General features: G+C 54.6%; 1 long non-coding RNA gene across 4 annotated transcripts in view; it reads left to right on the top strand.

Moving 5' to 3' along the window:
* The first annotated feature begins 8136 nt into the window (after window positions 1-8136).
* The window catches only part of LOC149744728 (uncharacterized), a 41990-nt gene continuing 33751 nt past the window's right edge, over window positions 8137-16375 (top strand). For all 4 annotated transcript variants that reach the window (XR_016388814.1, XR_016388812.1, XR_016388813.1 and 1 more), the window contains exon 1: window positions 8137-13527. This is a non-coding gene — a long non-coding RNA (uncharacterized LOC149744728). The remainder of the gene's footprint in view (window positions 13528-16375) is intronic.

Raw genomic sequence — 16375 nt, 5'->3', positions numbered from 1 at the left:
TGGGGTAGAGGCCCTCTTCCATCAGACTGAAGCAGAAGGGGATTTATAGCTCATGTAAGCAGAACTGAGTCTGGCTTCAGGCATAGTGGGATCCAGGAGCCAGGTTAATATCCTGTGGAACTTAAGTCTGCCTTAGCTGTTTCCTCTGTCTCAGTTTCACACTCCCCACACGGGGCCATGTCAGGACTCAGTGGCTCCCACCAGCTTAGCAAAGGGGCCCAGAGCTCCCACCGAAGTCCCAGGGCCGGCTCTTCTCAGCTAGGAAGGGTCATACGCTCATCCCCAAGCCCATCTCAGGCTAAAAGGACCCAACACAGGAGAGTCAGCCTCCCTACATCCCAAGGTCTGAGGACTAGCCTTGCTAGTCCTCCCAGGGCAATGGGTGTGTTCCCACAAGGAGACACCGATCCCCTGGGGTCCATCTCCCCTCTGCCTCGTCCACCAGTCCTCCCAGCCTCAGTTCGGCCAGAGGCAGAGTCCAATTCTCGTCCCCAGGTAGCCTCAGTCTGGGACAGCCTCTACCTATAACCGTCCCTGGCACAGCATTTAACAGCTCCAACCTCCTTCCCACGTGAAGGCTGTTCGCACCTCGGGGCCTTTGCACTGATTGTGCCCTCTGTGTGGAACGCTCCTCCCCATCTCCTTGTGGCCCCCTGCTCACCGGTTCCTGTCTCCCCTGTCACTTCCCCAGGGAGGCCCGGCACCTGGTCCCATCGGTGTACTAACCTCTCTCTGAATTTTCTGGGCCGATCGGACCCGCCACCATCGTGTGCTCAGCGCCCGCACCCGGGGGGCGCTCAACCTGTGTTCAGTGAAGACACTAGTGAATGAACACATGAAAGGAAGGACGAGGGCATGAGTCCTGAAGGCGCGCGCGTGGATGTGCGCGTGGGCGGATCGCCCTGCGTGCGAGTGTGGCTCCGTGTGCACACACGGCCTCACACACACACGCACGCACGCGTGTCCTCCGCGCGCGCGCGCGCGCGCAGGACCAGCAGACCCAAGTCCCGGCCGCGGCCACGGCCCCTCCTCCCTCCGCGGCCACCAGGAGGCGGCAGAGCCCGCGCTTCGACCCCGCGGCCCCGGAGCGCCCGCCCCCAGCCCCACCCGCGCTTGGGCCTGGAGAGGGCGGTGTCTGGGTTGCGGGGAAGGGGTCGGGGGGACCCTCGCCGCCCAGCTCTGCGCCCCGGACCGGAGCCCAGCCGGCGGCCCGCGCGCGTCCGTCCTCAGCGTGGAGGCCCGGAGGGGAGCCTGGGGCCGAGGGAGGGCGACTCCTGACGCACGTTCTCCTGGGTGCACAGCGCTCTACAGCTGGCAAGTCATCTGCAGTGTCCAAAGGACTGCGGTTTACAAAGCCCAGAGCTGTTTACAAAACACAGCTTACAGAGTAATTTTTCGTGCACAGGGCCTCCGCAGGATTATGAGGCGCTTTATAGCTCAGCAAGTGGTTCCCAGTTTGCCAAGCCCTGGCCGTATTAGAACGTTAGCGTTTGTAGATTCCTCTCGGCATTAGTGCAAACACGGTTGTTTACAGGTTCAGGTACTATTTAGGGGACGCTTCAGCTTTTACAAAGGGTGTCCAGGCATCCAAGTGGGAGAAGCCAGTGTGCAGGTCACTGACATTTACAAAGCACATGCCAGTGCCCAGGCCCTTGACAGTTTATTCAGCCCGTGATTGCCGCACGTGGCAGGGCCCCCTTCCCTGTCCCTAGGCTGTGGGGTGGCGGTCATGGGCACAGGGACCAGATGGGCAGGCAGGGGCCTATCCCAGACCTGGGGTGAATGAGTCTCCCTGGACTGACAGCCACATGGTGGAGGTTCCTGTACTTTCTGTTTCAGTTACAGCCGCGAAAGCCTCCTCGACCGCCAGCATTAAAAATACAGCGTCTAGGGGCTTCCCTGGTGGCACAGTGGTTGAGAGTCCGCCTGCCGACGCAGGGCACATGGGTTTGTGCCCCTGTCAGGGAAGATCCCACATGCCGCAGAGCGGCTGGGCCCGTGAGCCATGGCCGCTGAGCCTGCGCGTCCGGAGCCTGTGCTCCGCAACGGGAGAGGCCATAACGGTGAGAGGCCCGCGTACCACAAAAAAAAAAAAAAAAAAAAAATACAGCGTCTGGGCCTGGTTGAGAGCAGGAGGTGGCCTCTGAGGGAGAATTTGGCGAACTCCCTTCTAGAGGCCAGGAAAGGCGGCTTTGCTTGTTAGACACCAGCTCGGCCTCCCCTCTCCTCAGAGTCCTGCTGTAGCTCCGGCCTCCCTCTGTCCAAGCCTCCCCATGGCCCCCACCAGCCAGCCCTCCCCCCACGCCCCCACCCTTACTCTCCCTTGCTCCCTGTTCTGCAGCCATGCCGTGCTCACCTGCCTCAGGTCCTTTGCACTAGCTGTCCTCCACTGCCCAGAGTGGTCTCCCCCAAGCCATCCTCCTGGCTGGCTCAGGACACCTCTGCTCACCTCCTCAGAGATGCCATCTGCTCAGTGCGGCCTCCCTGACCACCCTGTCTCTCTGTCCCTTTGCCCTGCTGTGTTTTCCTCAACCTATTTATTCACACTCTTGTCTGCTGGCCAGCTCCCTCTCTAGACTGGGAGCTCTTCTAGGGCTGAGATGGGTCTGTCTTGCTCAGAGCCTGGCATGGACGAGGGTCAGGCAATGACAGAGGAAACAGGGCAAGTGCGGGGAAGGTGCCCTCCGGCCCCAAGAACGATCCCAGAACCAATGCAATGGGGCCCAGAGAGCAGGGCCCTGCCAGATCTGTGCGAAGGCTTGGGCTGGGGGTGGGGGTGGGCACTGCAGTTCTATTTATTTGGGGCTGTGGATCCCAGGAGGGCTCTCTAGGACCGAGGCAACCCCCTGGTTGTACTGAACGGGGACTCTGCGTCAGAGAAGGGAAGCGATGAGCTCAAGACCACACAGCGAGCAGTACCAAAGCTGGGACCACGTTGGGGTCTGAGGCAGGGCTGCCTGCGTCACTGCGGATGTCAGCACAGCAGTCCCAGGAGCGGTAAGGTTTACCCGCCCATCCCCCCACCCTTGCTCCAGTTTTTAAGTCCGTGGGGATAACTCTGGCTCAGGAAAAGGGGAAGGGGCTAGCACCAGGCTCCTACCACGAACCCTACCTCCGGCTGCATCCCTGACTGCTTTGTGGACAGGGGCAGTGGCTGAGAAAGCGGGGCTGGTGCCATCTTCTCTCCCAGCAGGGACTTAGCATCTGGCCAAGCCTCTGTCCGGTGCAGGGATCCCTCGCCACTCACACCGCTGCCAGGGGCTGAGGCCTCTGCTTGCACACCGCCTCTGATGGGGAGCTCATTCTCATTCAGACGTGCTTCTTGGAGGGATCTGAGATTCTTCTTGTCCTGGTTCTACTCCCCGAGGCTTGTGACGTGGGAGCCTCATGTGTAAACTCTGGCATGCTCTAAATGTTCATTTCTTTGCCTCTTGTGAAAGCCGTTTTGAATCCTTTTGGAAACCAGGTGGGAGGGTCTATATATAAATCAGCTGTGCTATCTTTAGTGTCGCTCGTTCATCCTCAGGCCCAGGGCAGTCAGGCTCTCCTGGAGGCCACAAAGCCTCTGTGAGGGTCCAGGCTTGCCTGAGGCCCACCAGACAGTGAGCCAGTAACCCAGGAATCCTGCCCTACCCCCAGCTCCCACCCTGAGTGAGCCACCTGCCGAGCTGGGTTTAGCTGCATCCACCCCCTCCAGCCTTGCAGAAGACGTGGGCTGCTCTATTTCTGTCCTGGGCTGGCCTGGTGGCGGGGACTTGGGTGGGGAGAGGCTTGGGATGCAGAAGCAGCTGTCAGCTCTGGTTGGGGACGCACCAGCCCAAGAAGTTCTCCTTTCCTGGCTTCCAAACCCTCCATGGCTCCCTATTGCCCACAGAATCCAGGGAGGGGAGGCCCAGCACCACCTTTCTACGGCAGAGCCTTGTCCGGATTATTCTCTGCAGGGCTTGGCACATGGAAGGTGTTACCTGAGCACCTACTGTGTGCCAGCAGCGTTCTAGAACTAGAGCTGTAGCAGGACCTAGACAGACCTGGTCTCTACCCTCCTTGAGCTCAGAGGGCATCAGACAGCATAAGCAAACTCATAAATGCTTACAGCAACATTTCCCACTTTTTCCCCATTATCATTCCCTAAGGAGAAACATTGACTTATTGAATTAAATCATTTAATTAAACTTAATTACAGTTAAGTAAATTATTTAATTTCTCCCTAATGAGAGATACAATACTAATGAATAAGAGTTTGTTATGTGGGGCCACAAGTAATTGTAACATCTATTTTTTCAGTCCCCCAAGAACCAAATTTTGCCTCCCTTGAAAATGCACGGCTCAGAGGATTATAATCTGTGCTCAGTGGGGTGAAAAGGAGACACACGAGGCGTGGGGGGGGACACCCTTACTGGGTGCTTGTCTTGGGGGGCGGCCCACAGCCTCAGAAGACTCCCAGTGAGCGGGTAGGGCAGCAGCGGGAGGGCTGGGAATCATGTAGGTGAGGAGTGCGGAGAGCAGATGGGAAACAGCCTGTGTAAAGGCCCTGGGGTGGGAGGGGCCTTGGTGCCACCAAAGAGAATCAGGGGTTGGGGGCAGACCACGCAAAGCCATGGCAAAGACTCTGGACTTTATTTTCAGGGGGTGAGGGAAGTCGTGGTAGGGTTTTAGGCAGGGGAGAGATGCAACCGGATTTACATGAAGAACAACAGTAACGAGAGGATCATCTTTCTGAAACGTCCTCGTGTCTTTTTGCCTTCAAAGCCCTGTTCCATGCCTCCCACCCCCAGCTCTCGGGTCAGACGGCCCTGAGCTTGACTCTGTCACCCCGGGCAATGTGACCTTGAAGACATCATAGTGTCTCTCAGACTCGTCCTCTTCTGCACATTGAGGGTACTAATGCTGATCTTACAGGATAGCAGGTGGCTTCCACGAAATGCTGGAGAGCGCAAGGCCCATCACGATCCTGGCACACGGTAGGTGCCCAGTTAATGAACCTGTCCCTCCAGTTCCTGGGCCGCCCCTTGGGCCAGGCCCAGAGTGTGAATCATGAGCTTCAGTCCCTGTATTCCATGGCTCCAAATTCATTCCCCGTCTCACAGTTGCCTTTAAAACAAAGCTTCATTCCTCCTTGTCTCCCTAGGATGTACGGCTGTGGCCGAGATGGGCTTGCCTTTTAAACCTTGGTCTCAAGGTCTGTCCTTGCGAATGTAGGATTTCACAGGCTGCTGTGGCAGGTGGGGACAGACCTGCCCATCTCGGGGTGCTGGAGCCCCTGACTGGAACAAGGGCAGAGCCTCGCCAGCATCTAACCCTCTATGGGCGACCTTTAGCAAGTCACCACTTTTCTCAGGGCTCAGCGTTGTTGGCTGTGAAATGGATCAGAGAGGCCGACCCCCATCCAGCCTGCCCCCCGTGTGATCGCAATGGTCTCAATAAGGGAAGCCTGGGGGAGGGCAGGGCTCGGGTGCAGGGCCTGAGGGTCAGGATCTCTCATGCAATCGCTCCCTTCCACTTCTTGCTTATCCTGGTCTTTCTGCCGGGATTTCCCTACAGAGTTCTTTGCTGCGAGCAACACAAAGCGACTCTGTCCACCATAAGTAAAGGGGGGCATTTCTTGGCTCAATCTAAGGGCTTACATCGTGGACAAGAGAACTTTCAGGGGCTAAGGGGGCTACAGGGGCCTGGCCATCAAGGCCAATGTGGTCAGGAATCCCTTGTCGCCATTGCCCCAGATATTAAGCTTCAAAGTCCCAGGCAGGAGTGGCCTCCTGACCAGACCAAAGTCTGGCCCTTACAGCTTCTGCAGTGGGAAATAGGACCCTGCCCACTGGGGACTCTACACAGAGGGATCCCTCCCAACTAAGAAGGGGTCTGGGTGCTGGAGAGCCACCCCACCCCAACACACATATTCCCTACACCCCCTTTTTTGCTGGCGAACTCCTACTCATCCTTCAAAACCCACTTCCACAGGTACTAGTCACCTCCTTTGCAGGGTTCCCCCCAGCCCCCTGCTTCCCTCCATCCAGCCCCAGTCACACATGTGGCCATGTCCACGTCCCAGTCTGCTTCCCACACCGGATCTGCTGCCTTGAACCAGAGGTTGGTCAGCATGTTTCCAGCACTCGTTCTGTGCCAGGCACATCCCCAACCCATGCTCTTTGCAGGAGTTATGCGTTGAACCCCTAGGAGGTGGCTTCTGTTACCTTTCCCATTTTACAGATGGAGAAACCAAAGCACAGAGAAGCTAGGCAGCTATCCAAGATCGCACAGCTGGTAAGGGGAAGACCTGGGATCCAAATTCAGCAAGCCTGGCCCGAAGGGCAGGGGAGCGAGGGGCTGTCCAGTCCCCCAGGCCCGACTCCATCCGGGTGGGATCTGGTACTTTGCTGCTCCTCCCCTCTCAGGCGTTTGAAGACAGTGACCTTCCTCCCCCCGAGTGGGTTAATCAAGTGAGTAGATAAAATGCCAATGTCCAGATGAAAAGCTCTACGTCACTCAATTCTTGAAGTTGTTCGGATAAAGAAGGCACACAGGTCTCAAACACTGGCATGCTTTATTTACTCATTTATTGGCCGCTGGGCTTGTGGCATCTTAGTTCCCAGGCGACGGATGGAACCAGGGCCGTTGGCAGTAAAAGCGCGGAGTCCTAACCACTGGACCTCCAGGGAATTCCCGCTATTTCTAGAACTTAGAGGGAGAAAGTGCTGGAAGGAGTGGAAGGATTTTGTGCCCAGGGCCAGAGGGGCCACGGGAAGCCCCTCGAGCCTGAAGAAGGAAGTACCAGCCTCAGCTGGTGAAGAGCGTCGGCCGCGCCCCGGCCCCGCCCCTGCCACCCGGCCGCGCCCCGGCCCGCCCCGGTGCCAGGCCCCGCCCCCGCCCTGCCCCGCCCCACAGGCCCCGGCCCCGCCTCGCAGACCCCGCCCTGGTGCCGGTGCCTGTGTCGGTGCCGCCGCCGCAGCCGCCGCCCCTGCCCCCGAGCTTTCTTGGGCCCTCGCGGCCCCCAGCTGCCCCAGCTGGATGCAGCTCCAGGCGCTCAGGGGAACTGTGTTGAGAACACGCCCCGTCTCGCTTTCCTGTGGGCATTTCCCAGGATTTCCTTGCACCTAAATCCTCCTCAGTGTCTGCTACCTCAGAGGGAGCACCTCTGCGAATGAGGGTGGGGACGCAGGCGCTAACCGAGGTCAGGTTTTCAGTCCGTAGATGTGCTCGGTAAGTGACACCTGCAGTCATTACAGGGATCCTCCCGCGGCGCTGTCCCCTCCCCATCAGCTCAGTCCTGGCTCTGCACAGAATCTGGGGTCTACTTCCCCCGGGCTCTCTCAGGGCTTTTCTGTTACACTGCCCCTCCCCTGGCCCACCCGCCTCAGTCCCTCCACTTCAGCTGTGTGGCCATGGGCAAGTCGCTGCACCTCTCTGATTCTCTCTGTGCTGGGACTTGTTGCCTTTTCAGGGCAAACGCCAGCATGGCTTCCTGGGCAACCAAATCCGCAGTGTCGCGGCATCTTACAGCACTCTTGGCTAAGGGTCCCAGGGAAGTGTCTGTGGGGCCATTACTCACCTCGTCTGGGGCCACAGTGTGAGGAAGGTGGAGAGGCTGACAGGATGGGAATCGCAAAAGGTCTGGGGGGCTTCCTTCTGTGTGTGGTGCCCTGTCGGCGCCTTGCCAGAGCCGTCAAGGGAACCTCTTACCTGGTCCCTCCACTGTCCTGGGCCTGGCAGCTGGCCACTCACATCTCAGACCTGCTTCAGAGAGTGGCCCTCAGGCCCCCGGAGCTGCATTGCCCTGAACGTCTGGCATGCCTGGGAGTTGACACCTGCCTCCCTGGGCACCTCCGGCCCATCTGCTGCAGTGGGAGAGCCCAGCTCCTCGCTTGGAGCAGCACAAACTCAGAGGTGTGACGGACACTGCAGAGCTCCCTGGGGTCGGGCCACGGCCAGGACAGAAATGCACCCTTGGTGGGCTTCTGCTGCTCTCTCCTGTTCCCCTTGCTCCATACTGGTTTCTGCTGGGAGAACTTCCTTCCTGAAGCTCTGGCACCTGAATCCTTGCCTCAGGTTCTGCTTCTGGGAGAATCTGACTAGACAGCCTGCTGGCACTGCGTGTCTTGGGGGCATTTTAATCAGGCGAGTTTATTGGTTAGGATCGAGGTTTGGCGGCTTATTAAAAACACCAGCAAAACCAAGCTAATGTTGGTTTAAACCAGATAGACGATCATCTCTCTCTCCTGTAACAGTTTGAGGGTCAGTGGTCTGTAGCAAAAGGGCCGTTTCGTGGAGCAGGGCCTAGATTCCTTCCATCCTGGGTGTTTGATGCCTTCATCCACATGACCCGAGATGGTCCCCGGCACCAGCCCACAGTACTGGGCGGCAGGACGGCAGGAGAGGTGGAGAGGTGACACATCCCTTCCCTTGAAAGGCACAGGCATCATTGGCTCACATCCTGTTTCAGTCACATGGTCACCACGCTGCAAGGGAGGCTGGGAAGTGTAGTCCATACAGGCAGCCCAGCACCCACCTAAGCTTCAGGGGCTCTATGGCCTGGGAAGAGGGGGATAGAAATGGGGGAAGTCTGTTTATTCTCAGCACACGTAAGGAGGACAGAATATTACTCTAAATCTGGAACAAAATTCTTCCTTCAGAGATAATGGTCTCTGTTTAAGAAAATATGTTTAGGTTCCTGTGGCAGTAAAGGGGCTCCTGTTCGGGAGGGCCCATGGGTGCAGGGGAGGTTAGGGCTGTGAGGTGCAGCCGGGGCTGGGCAGGCAGAGACAGGAAGGGGCCAGGAAGAGTGGCCTGTGGGAGGCGCCCCTCCCTGTGGAACCCACCAGCCTCCACCCTTGGGTGGAAGTGTGCCCCACTGCAGCCTGGGCGGGGCTTGTCCGCGGGCAGAGGGGAGAGTTGCAAAAGACAAAGCTGACCTGGGGATGTGAGAGACACAGGCCAGAGCAGGCTGGGTTTGAGGGCTTCTGGAGGATCTCAGGGAAAGCCGATTCCCCATGAGGGGCCAGGGTCAGGGCATCTTAACACGCTTCATACTCACAGCATGTCCCATGAAGCTGATAAGGGCTCCGCTCATTTTCCACGTGTGTTTGCAAAACTGGACTCCTGACAGACGTACAGACGTGCATCCTCGGTTCACCCAGCGTTAAGTCCACAATTTCCGTTTTGGTGGCTGCCCAGCGGTCCATCGCCATGATGTCCGTGCTTCACCGACACGACCCCTGTCGCGGGATGTGGCCCCCAACGCCAAGCTTTCACCCCAGTAACTGCGCCGACGTGGGCATCCTCGAGCAGGCAGGTCGGCTGGCGTTTCAGGTTTAGATGATTTCCCTGGGCACGATTCCCAGAAGAGAAGTGGGGCGGAGGCAACCACATTTGCCTGTACGGCCACGGCTTGTGCAGCCAAATGGCTTCCTGGCTGGGTCTTGCCAAGGGGCCCACCCGCCTGCAGAGCCCGGGCGAGAGGGAGCCAGTTTGGTTTAATCTTTCTTTACCAGATTTTTAAAGTGCTATGTGTTCATTGTAGAAATTTTAGAAGATGAGTAATGAGCAATTTAAAAAGAAAATTTATCTATAATCCCATCTGCCAGAAGTATTTATGGCTAGCATTTTTTAGAATTCATTTTCACTGAGATACAATTGACATATAACATTGTGTGAGTTTAAGGTGTACAGCTAGCATTTCGCTTTATATCCTTCCAGCCTTTTTATCTATATATAAGTTTTTATTGTGCAAAAATTTACATACATAAAGCTTTTATTATGAAAGGGTCAAACGTATACAACATTAGGTTGAGTAATGAGCCTGCAGGCACCCAGCACCCTGTTTCAACAGCGATCAGCACACACCAGTCTGGTCTCATCTCTGCCCTCGCCACTTTTTCCCTCCCAAACTGTTGGGACGATCGTCCTGTTCATCCCAGACATTGTGTAATTTCATCCACAAATATTTCAGAGTGTATTTCTGAAAGGTTGTGACCTAGAAGACCATATCATTGTTTAGAGCTTCGTATGTAACAACCATTCCTTAATATCAGCAAGTATCCAGCCTCAGTTTACAATTGTGTCCTAAATGTCAAAATGAACAAGATACGGTTTGAATCAGGATCTGAATAAGGTCCCCACGTCACACTGCCTGATGTAGCTCCCAAGTAGCTTTCATCTAGAGGCTCAGCCCGTGTTTTCTTCCTTGTGCCTTACTTGTGGGGGAACTGTTTTCCCCCAGTGGGCGGCGCGGCGTCCTACCGTCTCTGCTGTGTTGACAGCTGCCGATTCTCAGCGCCTGGATTCACTACTTTATTAGTGGCTGTAGACTGGTGACATCCTAACGCTACCATTCCTGCCTCATTTGTTAGCTGAAGTGTTTCTCGGAGAGAAAGTTGCCCTCCCCAGTGTTTGGCTACCTGGTGGTGCAGTTTTATAGAGGAAAGGCAGGATATATGCTTGCCTTGTCCCTGTAACAGTTTTCTGATTAAGTTGGTCTTCCAGTGGTGATCAAGTAGGGGTTAAAAAAACAATTAGGAACACATGGATTTAAAGATATTTTATGTGTTTCAGCTGTTTGTGATAATCACCCTTATTGAGGCTCTCTCCCCTGTATATAACCATTAAAAAAAATGGTTTAGCCTTGGTGGCCGTTTTAGTTGTGAAACACAGCTACGAATTCTTGGACACACGTCTCATTGAGAAGTGTGGTCTCTGTCCCCCCCTTGACTCTGGGGAACTTGGGCCTGCCCCAGCCACCAGCAGAGTGTGGCTGACAGGCGCTGGGGGCCCGCAGAGCTGGGTGTACACGCCGCAGAGCCGCGCTCCGCGGAGACCCTGTGCTGGAGAGCCAGGTGTAGACACACCAGTCCAGAGTCCCCGTGAGCCCAGCCTCCAGGCCAGCCTGTCCTCCAGCTGGATGCCAGTGAGGGACCTCTGTCAACGCCACGTGGAAAAGGACCCGTGCGGCGGGCCTGTCTGGGCTCCTGACCACGAAATCGTTTACACAGTTTACACAGATCGTCTACGCCAGCCATGGGGTGGTGGTGGGGCAATAGGTCATCGGAGCTCTCTCCCCCGAGCTTTGAACACTGGAACACGAGCTGACACCTACCGCGTGCATCTCCCCCACGCCACAGCTGCTCCCTCCGCCTCAGACTTCCCCTGGATGGCGGGCTCTGGCGGTCACTCCAGCTTTGGAGCTTCCTTTCTTAGCCAACCTGAAAATCTGTTTTCTATTAATAGGTGAGTTAAGACCAGTCGACCAGTATGCTTAGCCTCAGTTCCGCATGGTGTTTTATGTTACACTTACACCTACCCGTGCAAGAGTTTTAAACAATTTGTCTTTAAGTGTGGTTTTTATTTTATTTATTTTATTTTACTTTTTTTATTTCTTGCGGTACGCGGGCCTCTCACTGTTGCGGCCTCTCCCGCTGCGGAGCACAGGCTCCGGACGCGCAGGCTCAGCGGCCGTGGCTCACGGGCCCAGCCGCTCCGCGGCATGTGGGATCTTCCCGGACCGGGTCACGAACCTGTGTGCCCTGCATCGGCAGGCGGACTCTCAACCACTGCGCCACCAGGGAAGCCCTCAGTGTGGTTTTTATATTCTTTCTCTCTTACTGGACTTTATCTTTTTGGTACTTAGGAAAGGTTCCTATTTTTGTTGCAACTGTTACTTTTACAGTAATATCTGTACGCAATATTGGTCCTCTCTTTTATTTGTCTGTTGGTTTCCTACTATGAGCGATATTGAAACTTGCTACAATCCTCTGTGCACAGCATCTGATTTGAATTAATATCCTTTTACTCTCAGACTTTAACTACAAGGCAGTCAGTAAGCTTATTCTATTTTCTCCATGTTCTTCCCACTTTCCCTCAAATATACTCTATCTGGTGTGTCCATCACTGGTCTTAACTGTGTAAGTTCCCGTATGTTCTACCCATTTAGTACTCACAGTCAGACCTTAGGATTATGTTTCTCTGGTTGTCTTGGTTGTTTGAGACCTGTTTTCTGGTGGGTCCTCAGAGGGCATGTGGGAATAACGTCCCGGAGTTCTTGCCTGTTGATAACTGTTTACGACCTTTGTACTTGAAAGGCGGTTTGGCTGGACCTGCCCCGCTCTGCTCCCGCCCTTGGTGTCTAGATGTGCCCCTGGGGCTTCTGGCAGGAAGTGCTCACGTCGGGGAGTCTGACGACAACCTGATTTTCCCGGAAGTGACTTCATCTTTTTTTGCCTGAATTCCCAAAGGCAGCCATAGAATATGTTGTAGAATATGCCTCTCTGTTGGCTATTCTGGATCAGCTTGTCCAGATACCCAATGCTGTTTCAAGTTTTTATATATTTCAGGAAAGTTGTTTTCTTTTTTTAAAATTACAGCGTTCAGCATTTGGCTAAACACTTGGACTCCTTCTTCGGGACTGGTGTTGCACACGTTAGATCTCTGCCTGCTCTCTACGTAGTCGCTTTCTCTTGAATCCTACTTCTCTCTCCCATTTTTTTATTGTTTAAAAATTTCCCTCCATTCTAACTTCTGATTCTCTTAGGCATCATCTCATAGTATTTCGCTGTGTTGTGCTCCTTCTACTGCGGTTGTCGTTCTGAAATGCGTTTTTTTTCTCTTCTTCCTAATTCTTTCCTCAGTTCTAGCACATCTTTTCTGAGGTCTTCTCATGTTGACTTGCTATTCTTTTGTATCTTTTCTTACTTTTTTTTTGTTGACTCATGCAAAAATTTTAGGATACCTTTTTTTGTTTGTTTCTGGCTGTGGTTCTGTGGTGTGTGTTTCTGGAACACCGCCTTCATTATCCGTAGGGGCACTGCTTGGTTTTCTCATTTCTCCAGTATCTTGGCATGGGACTTAACCATAACCTTTTCTGTTGTTCATTTTTATCTGAAATGCCTTTCGGAACGTCATAATCTTTAGTTTCCTTTTCTGCTGTTTTCATGAAACATTAAAAAAGAAATGGTCTTGTATTCCCTCCTTCCTTCCTCCCTCCCTCCCTCCCTTTCTTCCTGTTCTCACTTCCACACCTTTCATTTCTAGTTTTTGGCCCCTCTTGTCTCTGTTCTGCCCATTTTGGACTCTGTTCTCAGCACCTCCTTCTCAGTGTAGGGCCCCGCCCTGGAGAGTGGTTTAGTTTGTGTTGCGAGTTGCAGGCCCGCCATAGCTCCTTCATACGTTGCCCGCTTACAGGCACACACACCTGGGCGTGTGCAGCGAACCCTCCCAGTTCCCAGGCTGCGTACACGGTCTCTCCACCTCCATCACTGCTGTGCTCTTCTTGGGAGGCAGAGCTGCGTCGGGAGGGCCCGGACGCCCCATCAGGCCACGCCAGACCACGTGGGAGCCAACAGTGAACTTTTAGAGTGGGGAGCCTTTGAACTCTGGGGCTCATTCCACAGCCTTCCCTGTTCTGACTCACAGAGAAACCAACACGGAGGAGAAATGCTGCCACTGCAGACCCACGGCGGGGGGCGCTGGCCTAGCTGAGTGTGGCCAGGCGGCCGGGACAGCGACATGCGGGGCTGGAAAGACAGAGCCGCGTCCGCAGAGGTAAACCATCTGCAGACCAGCCTCCTATAAGGGTTGGGGAGGTGCACGGAACGGCTTCTGAGTTCATGGCTCCCGGGGAGAAGCTGGAAAAGAAGGGGTTGGTAATGTTTCTTTGCCGCCATCAGCTGCATTTGGCAAGGGTTACAGGAAGGAATCAGCTCAGAAGGAATGGAAAGGTGTTGGGGTGAGTCAGAGGCTCAGGAGAGAGCAGGGCGGGGACACTCGGGGGCCTCCTGATTCCTGACAGTCCAGTGGGGTTCAAAAGGCTTTGGGCCAGAAACCCAGCAACATCTCTCGCTGGGTGAACGTTGCAGTGAGGATTTGGCCTTCCCAGCTCTGTTTCAGATAGATTCAACCAGTAACTAGAGAAAGAGGCCCGTAGATGATAAAGGGAAATTGCGTAGGTGAGAACTGTTTCTTGGGAAGAAGAAGTTCAGGTGTAGTAACTGGCACGTGGAACAGACCCGAGGCGAGCAGGTCAGAACCTGCTAGGTTTCCAAAGGGAGTGTCATTCCAATGGAATCCCATTCCTGGCCCGCAGAAGCCTCGGTGACTGGAGACTTGAAATGGGATGAGGTGGCGTGGGGACTTTCACCCTCCCTGGAGACGGGCAGGGGGCTGAGCAGTGAGGAGAGTCACTCCGGATGCGGCCAAGAGGGGAAACGAGATAGGAGAGAAAGAGGCGCACCCCCAAAAGGCAGAGCGAGGGGTCACCGGGACATGGCTTGCGGCGCAGAGAGGGCTCAGGGCCTAATGCCTCAAGACGGGGCTGCACAAAGTGTGCCTGGTGGCTTTGAACTTGGAAGTGTCTTGATGGGCTCCAGATGGGAATCTTACTGTTGTTGTCTGATGCCTGTATCTCATGTGTGTGCGTGGAGAGGGTCGATAACCCACTGTTTTAGTTCACAAGGCTCTGGAGTTAAGAGGAGCCGCCCAGACAGTGGCCACTGCATGTCCCCAGAGATCCCTTGCTCTGAGCTGGAGGCTGTGCTGGAGGGGACGAGGGGTGTGTTCTCTGTGTAGGAAGGAGGGGGCAGGCGTGTTTGGAGGATTACAGCAGAGGCCACGAGCGTTCACTGGAGGCCCGTGTTTCCAGTCTCCCTGGCCATTGGGTTGGGGCCACGTGACTTGTTTGGCCCATGGGCAATGAACAGAAGTGACACGTGTTAATTTCAGGATGACACAGGTGGGAGCTGGAGCTCCTCCATCCTCAGCCTTGTGGACAGAGACTCTGCAGGTTCTGAACGAGAGGGTGGAGGCTGCCCGGATGCCAGCTGTAGTCAGCACGCAGGGGAGAGCAGCCGCGACCATCGGCCAGCTTGTTCTAGGCTGGGACGTGAGTTTGAGAAGCGTAGTTTGGCTCACCCACCAAGACTGTGGGCTTTTGTCACCCAGCATATCCTAGTCCTAACCAACACAGATGTGTACTTTTTTTTTTTTTTTTTCTTTGTGGTAGGCGGGCCTCTCACTGTTGTGGCCTCTCCCGTTGCGGAGCACAGGCTCCGGACGCGCAGGCTCAGCGGCCATGGCTCACGGGCCCAGCCACTCCACGGCATGTGGGATCTTCGCGGACCGGGGCACGAACCCGTGTCCCCTGCATCGGCAGGCGGACTCTCAACCACTGCGCCATCAGGGAAGCCCTGTACTGTTTTTTTCACACAAAATTGAGGCCCTATCAACCATGTTATTTTTGTTTTAGTTAGTTAATTAATTTATTTATTTTTGGCTGCATTGGGTCTTCGTTGCTGTGCGTGGGCTTTTCTCTGGTTGCGGCGAGCGGGGGCTACTCTTCATTGCGGTGCGCGGGCTTCTCATTGCGGTGGCTTCTCTTATTGTGGAGCACAGGCTCTAGGCGTGGGGGCTTCAGTAGTTGTGGCTCGCGGGCTCTAGAGCACAGGCTCAGTAGTTGTGGTGCACGGGCTTAGTTGCTCCGTGGCGTGTGGGATCTTCCCGGGCCAGGGCTCGAACCCGCGTCCCCTGCATTGGCAGGCAGATTCTCAACCACTGCGCCACCAGCGGAGTCCCCAGCCATGTTATTTTATAACATTCTTTTCAAAAAGGCCGTTAACAGTCTGCTTTATTGAGGCATAATTTATGGATAATAAAATCCACCAATTTTAAGTGACACCTTGATGAGCTTGATAAGTGTCGACAGCTGTATAATCGCCGCCTTGATCAAGGTTAGGAACAGCACTTCCTTCGTTCCCGAAATTCTCTCTGACCAATTGGCAGTCGACCTCCAGTCCCACCTCCGGCTCCTGGCAAACACTGGTCATTTTCCTGACACTGTGGTTTTGCCTTTTCCAGAGTGCTGTATAAATGGAATCCCACTGTACGTAGCCTGTTATGTCTAGCTCCATTCACTTAACGTGATGCTTTTGAGATTTACCCGAAAGTCTGTTCCTTTTTGTTGCCAAGCAGCCCTCCACAGTACGCATGACTGCTCCCCAGTGGACAGACAGTTGGGTTCTCTCCAGTTTGGGCTGCTGTGAGGAAAGCTGTTATGAACATTTGTGCCCAAGTTTTGTGTGGTTGTGTTTTCCTTTCTCGTGGGTAAATACCTAAGGGTAGAATTGCTGGGTGGTATAGCAAATGCATATTTGACCCTAGAAGAAGCTGCCAGGCTGTGTTCCAAAGCGACTGCACCACATTGTTTCCCAATCAGCCGTCTATCAGAGCATAACCTGCTTCTATAGTTAACTCATATATCAGCAATATTTCCCTGAAACAGGATTTCAGTGGTTTTGATAATTCAAACCATCCCCTGTTGTTTAGCACTTAGGACACTTGCATTTTTCCTCATTACAGATATGATTGTGAAGGACCTCTATGTGACGTTGGTACACAT

Source organism: Delphinapterus leucas, chromosome 19 (genome assembly GCF_059928025.1).
Source record: "Delphinapterus leucas isolate spDelLeu-1000000601 "Yukka" chromosome 19, BTC_Dleu_Yukka2, whole genome shotgun sequence".
Classification (NCBI taxonomy): Eukaryota; Metazoa; Chordata; class Mammalia; order Artiodactyla; family Monodontidae; genus Delphinapterus; species Delphinapterus leucas.
This window is presented reverse-complemented; position numbering and strand designations above follow the sequence as displayed.